Source organism: Chinchilla lanigera, unplaced genomic scaffold (assembly GCF_000276665.1).
Source record: "Chinchilla lanigera isolate Chin_1 unplaced genomic scaffold, ChiLan1.0 scaffold00099, whole genome shotgun sequence".
Lineage (NCBI taxonomy): Eukaryota > Metazoa > Chordata > Mammalia > Rodentia > Chinchillidae > Chinchilla > Chinchilla lanigera.
The window spans coordinates 6,288,689-6,297,615 of record NW_004955500.1 but is presented as its reverse complement, the minus strand read 5'-3'; the positions used below and the strand labels follow the sequence as shown (position 1 = coordinate 6,297,615).

At 48.4% G+C, this 8,927-nt stretch overlaps 1 pseudogene; it reads left to right on the top strand.

The window, feature by feature from the left end:
- The first annotated feature begins 7,146 nt into the window (after positions 1-7,146).
- LOC102015648 lies at positions 7,147-8,927 on the top strand (annotated as a pseudogene).

Here is an 8,927-nt window from a genome sequence, read left to right as displayed (position 1 = left end):
TTTTCCTCTCCTCGTTTCTATGATGATGGATTTTCTCACACACAGTTCTCGTCTCTCTCTGCTTCTTTACTCATCCTACCCCTGGGGATTTGCAGTGAAATACACGAGTGCAGTCTCCGAAGAATCCCTTGGCCCTGTGGTTCAGCTCCGCTGCCTACTTGTCGGAGTGAGCGTCTGAGACAGTGCAGTGTGTTAAGTGGTTACTGGGCCAGATCTGCTTAATGTCAGCCCACCTGACCACCTAAGATCTAAAATCTAGGCTTCAGCCTGGCCTCTGACAGTAACAGAGTCCCCATTTGTTCTACCTGCATTTTATTTTATTTTCTTCCTTGAAACCCAGGTGGAGACGAGCAGACCTTAACATCAATCCTTATGGAGCTGGATTTTCGGTGTTTTTAGGTGTGGCAATGCCAGAGAAAGTGTGAAGGCGCGTTCCTCCTGGCTGACTGACTACAGAGTGTTCTCCTCAGCAATTCTGGGGACTTCCTGGGGGGGTGCGCGTGTGTCCATGGATCAGCCCTGCCATTGTCTACTTCCCAAATTCGTAGTCTCTTTCCCTACCGGTCTGCAGGAGTGTTACTGAACTAGAATGTATTTCTAAGCCCAGCTGCTGCTATCGCCAAAATTGCTGTCTGCTCATTGCATGCTGCCGTTGGAAGCAGAGACCTGCTGTACTTGGGCGTTAGTAATGAGGCAGGAACGACACCAGGACCTCTAACTATGATGTAAGGGAAATAGTATAACTCCCAACCTGTTAGATGTCCGACAGGCCGCGTTTGTGTTCTCTAAAGTTAAAGAATGAGTTTTGGGGGCAGCAGAGGTTACGAGGAGGAAAGAGTTCTTGAGAGCAGGAGATGCAGCTCCTGGGAGGCAGGAGGGGCCCCGAGAGCGGCCGCGGAGGACCCATCTTCTCAGCGGGAGTTTTACAGAGCGCAGCCACGTGGGTACGATGTGGGTGACAGCTGGGATCAACCAGTAAGACTGTAAGCGTAGTTGCTCAGGTAATGTTGACCCAGTGGGGAAGCGGGTCAGGTAGCAAGTGCTACCAAAGAACAAAGAGCTTTTGAGGAAGTGCTGAGTCCAAGGGTCTTGGTCACCCACCGAGGTGGCTGATGTTTAGCGAGGCTTCATTAGACCGGGTGTCACCGCTTGTCTCGGGCCTGGTCATTCCGCCTTTGTCTTGAGGCCTGGCCTCCAACAGCTGCACCTCCGGCCACAGCTGTGCTGAGTTCCCATCTCTGCCCTGGCTCTCTCCAGGCCGCAGCCCGGGCCGACCCCTGGAACATTTCTACCCGACTCCGCTGTCTGTATAGTAAGGCTGACTTTAGGTGTAGCTGTCCGTATGATTCCTGGAACTGCTGTTCCCTCTAACTGCAAAGGAGAGGCCTTCCTCCGGCCTGCAGAACTCCTCCGCTGCTGTCCCTGCCATTCTCCTGTGAAGTGGCAGGGTCGGGGATGCCAGGCACGCTGTGAGCACAGCATTACGTTGCGTCCCCTCAGGTGGGTGTGGTTCAACTCTTTTCCCAGGAGCCCCTTAGCTTCTGAGTAAATCGAGGATTCCTTACAAATTCCAGGAGAGGGCTGGGTATGGTGGCACATACCTGTAATCCCAGCACTTAGGAGGCTGAGGCAGGAGGATCGTTGTGAGTTCGAGACTAGCCTGGGCTACAAAGTGTGCTCAAGGCCAGCCTGAACAGTATAGTGAGACTCTGTCTCAAAAAAAAAAAAAAAAAAAAATTAAATTAAAAACAAATTCCAGGAGGGAACTGTTCCCAAAGCACATTCTCCAGAAACATCTGAGGCCAGGTGTGGTGGCGCATGCCTGTAATGCCAGCACTTAGGAGGCTGAGGCAGGAGGATCTTTGCAAGTTCAAGACCAGCCTAGGCTACAAAGTGAGCTCAAGGCCAGCCTGAATTGCATAGTGAGATCAAAAAAAAAAAAAAACATCAGAAGCGTCTGAGTCTCAGTCCTGACCTTGTACAATGTGTATTTATACATTAAACCCACCGTGGAGCGTTCTGCCTCCTGCACTGTTTGCCCGTTCACTGTCGTCGTGGACGAAGCTTGGGCTCTGGGACTGAAGTGAGACGAGGGCGCCTTACAAGAAGCATATCCCTTCAGTTCCACCTGAACCCTACGGTGGGGCTCCGATTCCAGGGCAACAGGTAACTAGACCGGGAAACAGCAGGCCCGCTGCTGCAGAGCATGTACTCGTCCCGGGGGGGATGGAACTGGGGACGGAATGAGGGTGTTGGGGCCAGGCATGCAGCTCAGCGGCACAGGCACCTGCCTGGCAAGCGCGAGGTCCTGAGTTCGGTTCTCGGTCCCCCCGCAAAAAAGGAAAAAGAATGAGGGTGTTTGTAATTAGTCTGCGCAGAACTGCTGTAGGCTGACTTGAAACTACTTGTACTAATGTCAAAATCCCAGTGGTAGGGAGCAGTTCAGTGTGTGTACCCTCCCGCTCCTGGTCATATCTCTATGCCCAGCGCCAGTACCCGGCACCCTGCAGGCGGGCAGTCCAGAACGAATGAAAGATGTTTGAAGGAATCTCCGGGTGGGTCACAGCATTCTGCAGAGAAGGCAGCCAGGACCGGCGCAGCACCCGACACCAGGTGCATAAAAAGCGCGGACTAGTCCCTTCCCTCCTATTTCTCAGACCCTAATTTTCCCCTCTTACTTAATCCAGTGCTCTTATTTTACCTAATTTCTCTTCTAAATTCCTATCCCTGGGCAAGAAGTGCCTTTATTATGCTGTTTGATCAGGGAAGACGTATTTTTTGGTCAGTGGACTCCTGAGAGACTAGAGCAGCTCTGTCTGCCACCACCGTCTGCCTGGCCGTGAACAAGCTGAGCTCTCGGGACTCACATCCCTCACTCCTGAGGTGCAGCAGTGACGGCAGCTTTGAAGACAGAAGCAGAGCCGAGCGAAGCTGTGGCTCTGGTGATGGCGCGGGAAGCCACCACCTTTCTCCCGGTGGAGGGGAGGCTCCCTGCAAGCCGGGCAGACGCTGCCATACAGCCCTGCACTTTCTGAGCGTGGTTGTGTGGTGTGGCCTTGTCCTGAAGAACAACTGGAAAAGAAAAATGGAAGATCTTTGAGAAGGTGGAGGCAACTCACGGCGTGATACTGATGAGGACGACCAGTGTCTATCACGTGTTTCCCAGGTGCCGGGTGATCTACTCAGCTTTAGCTGCATTTATCCCTAACCTGCGGTAGCCCTGAGTTAGGTGTGATTATTCAATGCTACTGTAGATTAGCGGAGAGGCTCAGATGGTTCTTGCTCAAATTCACAAAACTATGAAATGGTAGAACCATGATTTGGTTCAATTCATCGTTTTTGGTTTTTACTTGGTAGATGGATCTTTCCGAGTTCCAGGGATGTGAGAGCCATTAGTGTTTGAAGGGAAGAGGGAAAAGAAAGGAATAGAAGGTACCAGCGAGTGTCAGATGCCTCCAGACATGGGAAAGAACTGTCTTTTCATTGCCCCATCCTCAGCGTCTTAGCATAAAGTCAGTAATCAAGAGACGTTTGTGAATGGGGCGTGGTGGCTGGCGCACGTCTGTTATCCCAGCACTCAGGAGGCTGAGGCAGGTGGACTGCTGCGAGCTCGAGGCCAGCCTGGGCTACATACATACTGAGTTCAATGCCAGTCTGAACTGATACAGTGAGAGCCTGTCTCAAAAAACTAGGAATTTTGGATTGACTGACTGGTGTCTTCCATATTTTAAGAAGGGTGGGAGGAGTTGAGGAAGGTGGAAAGATTCAGAACAGTCGTTTGGGACACGCGGAAGGGAAGTCAGCCCGAGGCGAAGGCCAGGCCGAGCAGGAGAGGAAGGACTCCGGAAGCCTCTGGGCAGCACTGCTTAGCTCAAAGGGCTGCGCAAAAGGACACACGCTGTCGGGTGTCGCTATCATTCACTTTTTAAAAACACTAACTGAAAACTTGCCACACACAAGGCGTTTTATATAACCAAGACGTCGTGAATTGCAGTCTCAATTAAGGGGTTGAAGAAACTAGTAAGTAGAACCGAGTACAGCAGGAGCCAGATCAGATCTGCTGTAAGCGCACATCTATAAATATCAACTTAAACAGAAGTTATTGCTATGTATATTTTCCAGGCCACCCATAAATTTCTCAAAGATCAGCTATAAGTGGTACAGATTCTTTTAACAAACAGGAGTATATTTAGTACATCAAAAGAAATTAAAGATTATTTTATTACCTTCAATTTTCCGTTCATTTTTCAGTTTTCTTCAATTTTGTTTCTTATAGATACTCGATCAAACTGGATCCATAAGATACATACATACATACATACATGGGGCCGGGGATATAGCTCAGCAGCACAGTGCCTGCCTGGCAAGCATGAAGTAGTAGGTTTGATTCCCGGTACCAAGAAAAAAAGGATACATACATATATTGCAATTTGTTAATATGAATCTTTTCTTTTTTATTTTCCAAGACAGGGTCTCACTATGCATGGAGTTCAGGCTGGCCCTGAACTCACATGATCCTCCTTGCTCAGCCTCCTGAATGCTGGAATTATAGGTATGGACCACCATGTCTGGGTCGTATGAATCTTTTACTCTCTTAAAGTTTCTTTTGTTCTTTCTCTCTGTCCTCTCTCTGTTTCTTTTTCTCCTTAAATATGAAGGATGTGAAATCTTCTTTGTAACATGTTCCTCTGGATTCTGGTTTTTTCTGAAAAAGGTATTTGATGCTAGAAACTTGAAGAGATTGTACTTTTCTAGCAAGAATAGAAGAGGTAATGTGGTTAGGTGTCGTGGCGCACACCTGTAATCTCAGCACTCAGGAGGCTGAGGCAGGTAGAATGTCATGAGTTTGAGGCCAGCCTGGGCTACACAGTGAGACCCTGCCTAAAAAAAAAAAAAAAAAAAGTAATATGTACTTCTCTTAGGAAGGTTGGAAAATTTGGATCTCTCGTTTTGAGGAGCTTGCATCCGTTGATGTGTACGGTCTAGAGTCATTATTTTTTGAAGGTTATAAAGCGATGACATCCTAATTCTATCACTCATCTGTTTGTGGGGTGGAAGCCTCCCAGAGGGAAACTTTTCCTTGCACCTGCTCGTCACCCTGAGTACAGTGTACTGAGGCACGGCAGGGAAGGGGCTGGATTCCGCATCTGTATTTGTCTCTTGCACAACAGTGGTCCAGTTCTCCAGACTCCTCCAGAGGTTCCCGGGACGGGGTGTGCTTGTAGCTGTAGTATATATTTCTTTTGTTTGATTGCTGTTTTCTGAGTGTAGACTCTGAAGTCAGAATTCCAGTTCTGCCAGTTACTAGCCATGTGACTTGGAATTAAACATTTTTTGTGTGTACTGGGGTTAAACTCGGGGCCTTCATACTGAGCTACATACCCAACCCTTTAAAGTGTGTGTGTGTGTGTGTGTGTGTGTGTGTGTGTGTGTGTGAATTTTGAGACAGGGTTTCACTAGGCTGCTAAATTGCCCGGGGTGGGCTCAAACTTGTGATCCTCTTGCCGTAGCCTCTCAGGGTGCCGTGATTACAGCTGTGAGCCACCATCCCCCTTGATATTTATTTTTTCATTTTTATTTTTTTGAGACAGACTCTCTCTATGTAGTTCAGGCTGGCCTCGAGCTCGATACATAGCCCAGCCTGGCCTTGAACTCCCGGCGATTCTCCGGCCTCAGCCTTCCAAGTGCTGGGGTTACCGGCGTGTGCCACCATTTCTGGTTTCCTTTCATATTTTTGAGTCTCATCGTCCTCTTTGGCAAATTGGGGCTCCTTAATGGTGTCTCCGTTCAGCGGCTGTTCTGAGGATGAAATGAGCTCTTGCGTTGAGAGAGATGCTCGGAGTCCAGGGAGCCCAGATAGCCACGGCCGTGAGCGGAGCTTCTCTGCTGTGTGTAAGTGGGCTTGGGTCAGTTCCACACAGAAGCATCCTGTGAAGGATCCCCAGATACCTCTGCGGGGAGCCAGGGTGGACAGGCCCAAGATGGGCCGTTAAAAGAGTGATGTTTACAAAGAAGGGGGATGAAATCATTAGGCTGTGGTTTTAAAAGACAAGCCAGGGACTGTCTGTGCCTTTACTCATGAATACTGTGAGCTCCGGCAAATGAATTACCCTCTGGAAGCTTTAGTTTTCCCTCAGAGATAACAGTTCACAATGCCTGGCACACGGTGAGTGCTCAAGAAGTGGTAGCCAGGACACCTCAGAAAACTGCAGCCTAGGCCGGAGTTTGTGTCCAACCCATGTCTCTGCCTAGATTCCCTGTTCCTGAAACCAGACAGGTGAGCAGGAGGCGTTAGAGACAACTGCATTCCACACAGACATCTGTCTCGGGGAAGTTCTCCGAGCTCAGGGTGATCAACAGCTGGGTACACGAACATATGCTCCAGGAGTCTGCTGTAGAACATTCTCATTTAAATTATATTTGAAAAGGGAGGATCTTCAAATCAGCCAGGCAGATCAATGAAGATCATCCGAAGAGCTTGGTGCGAGGCCCGGTGGATTCTCTCCTCTTATTGGTGCTTTCAGAGTTTTCCTCTCTCCTCTCTCTTTCTGTTTCAGGGTTAAGTCTTTTGTTTTGCTTATCAATACACTATAAATTCAGGGTATTTCATCTGAGATGCTGTGTGCTTGCCAAAAAAATATTTTTTTTTCCCAGCGTCCTGGTTTGTCATCCATAAAGACACCAGACAGGATAGCCTTTAGGAGACAGATGTTAAGGGATGAATTATTGATCAAACCGTAAACAAGTTGGAAGATGAAATACATTGTCAAATTGTTGTTTTTTAAAAAGTCCTTTCCAAGCACTTCAACCTCCAGCCCTAGAGATTTGTCAACAACTGGATACAAAGGCCAGGTAGGCACACACAACACCAGCGGGAACAGCGAGGTCTTCTTTCTCAGGGGGTTGTTTCCGATCTTTCCCATACTGAGATCCCCCTTTGTAATTTCCCCTCACAAATGGCCTTCTGTTTTGAAAAGCTGAACACATCAAACTGTATTAATATTTAATTCATTTTCCCATTTTTTTGTTAATCAAAGTCATCTATAACTGCCAACCAGAACATCCAATCAGTATGAGACAATATTTAAAGTATGTGAGAAGACGTCACTTGGCTCTCGGGTCAAAATGGCGGGCTGCCCTGGTCAAAATGGCGGGCTGCCCTGCTGCAGCATCAGGCCGGTGGCTGGAAGGTGTTCGAAAGCGGTATTACAGTGCTGCAGGATTCAGAAAGCCGGGCTTAATGCGAGATGATGCAGTATATGGAAATGAAGATGTAAAAGAAGGCGGAAGAAGGCTTCCAGAGAACCTTTATAATGACAGGGTGTTTCTCATTAAGAGAGCACTGGACCTGACCCCAAAGCATCAGATCTTGCCGAAGAAGCAGGGGACAAAATATGAGGAGGATCAACTGTACCTTGCGCCATATCTCAAAGAGGTTATTCGGGAAAGACTAGAAAGAGAAGAATGGGCAAAGAAGTAATCACGTAGTTGAAGTCTATGGGTGCCACTGTCTTCGGAATATCTTTATGAACTTGGTTAACCCTGAAACATAGAGTTTAAGAATTATTTCATCTGCAGACACACCCCCTTAAATAAATGTCTGTTGTCATCATTAAAAAAAAAATTTAAGTAGAAACCACCTTTAATCTGAAGAAAGACAGAGTTTTCTCCCCTAGAGTAAGGAATGGGGATGAGAGAATGCTGGTGGCTTCACAAGAAGTGAGACCAGAACATACATGCACAGCACGTTTCCTGACTCTTGCCATGCAGTACCCTGTGCCCTCTGGGGACACGGCCAGGAGAAGGCCAGCACCCGTGTGGTCCCGTCTTGGGTGAGAACCGTCCACCAAAATAAAGCCCTTTCCATTCTGAGTTACCCAGTCCGTGGCACATTTTTCTTAGCAACAGAAGATGGACTAACGCACAGGGTTCGCTTTTCTACCTATTTCTGGACCCTAGCTCTCCCCACTGGGGTATCGGGCCACCTCACAGCGGCACACACAACCCTGTCCCTTGTCCAGGAGCCGGCTCCAACGGCCCTTCTGCCCGTCTATACCTGTTGGGTTCGTGTTACATTTCCCTCCCTTGAACTTGTGCAGTGGGAAGTCCTAGCTGGCTGTCTCTCTCTGTCGTATGTCAAGCTCCTGAAAACAAGGCTAGTGTTTGATTTATCCCTAAAACTACAGTGCTGAAGTAATGCATTTATGTCCTTTCAACATAACCGTAGGTCTTCAGTGTGTGCACACGCACGTGTGCACATGTGGAGGTGTGTGTGTGTGTATACGCAGTAGATGCATATATGCACATGGAAGTCAGGCGCGTCATGACTTAGGAAGAGCTTGTGCATTTGTCTGCTGAGGAAGCCGAACCGGAACAACGGGCGGAGAGGCGGAACGCGCTCTTCCACCGAGGTCCCTGTCAGCAGGCTCTGCAGCCGCACGCAGGGCTGAGCGAGCCAGGGAGACGCGGTACTGCGCTGCAGTGAGGCGTCCTCGGCCACAGCCCATGCGTTCCTTTCCTTTGGCATCTGGCCACCAGAAATGAAAGTGAAACCAGATGTCGAACAGCGTGTTTCTTCCTAGAAAGAACCTAGCAGTGAAACCGAGCGACCCCAGCGGCAAGCGGCTGCCGGCAGCTCGGTTCCACGTCTGCGATGCAAGGCCACCCTTTAACGATGAAGTGAAACAGTTTGTCTCTGAGATAAGCAGGCACTTTTATGGCACCATAGTTTCCACTTCTGTGAAAACTGAAAAATGTTCTGGAACTATGTGCTGCCCTTTTAGCTTCTGTGTTTCTGCGGTAAGCAGAACCAAGAAGACACATTCCTCCAAAGACTACGGTAATCTTGGTACATTTTGTAGTTCCTTCTCTCATGGAAAAAGGAAAAGATAAACTATGTATGCATGCATTTTAAATTGTATTTATTG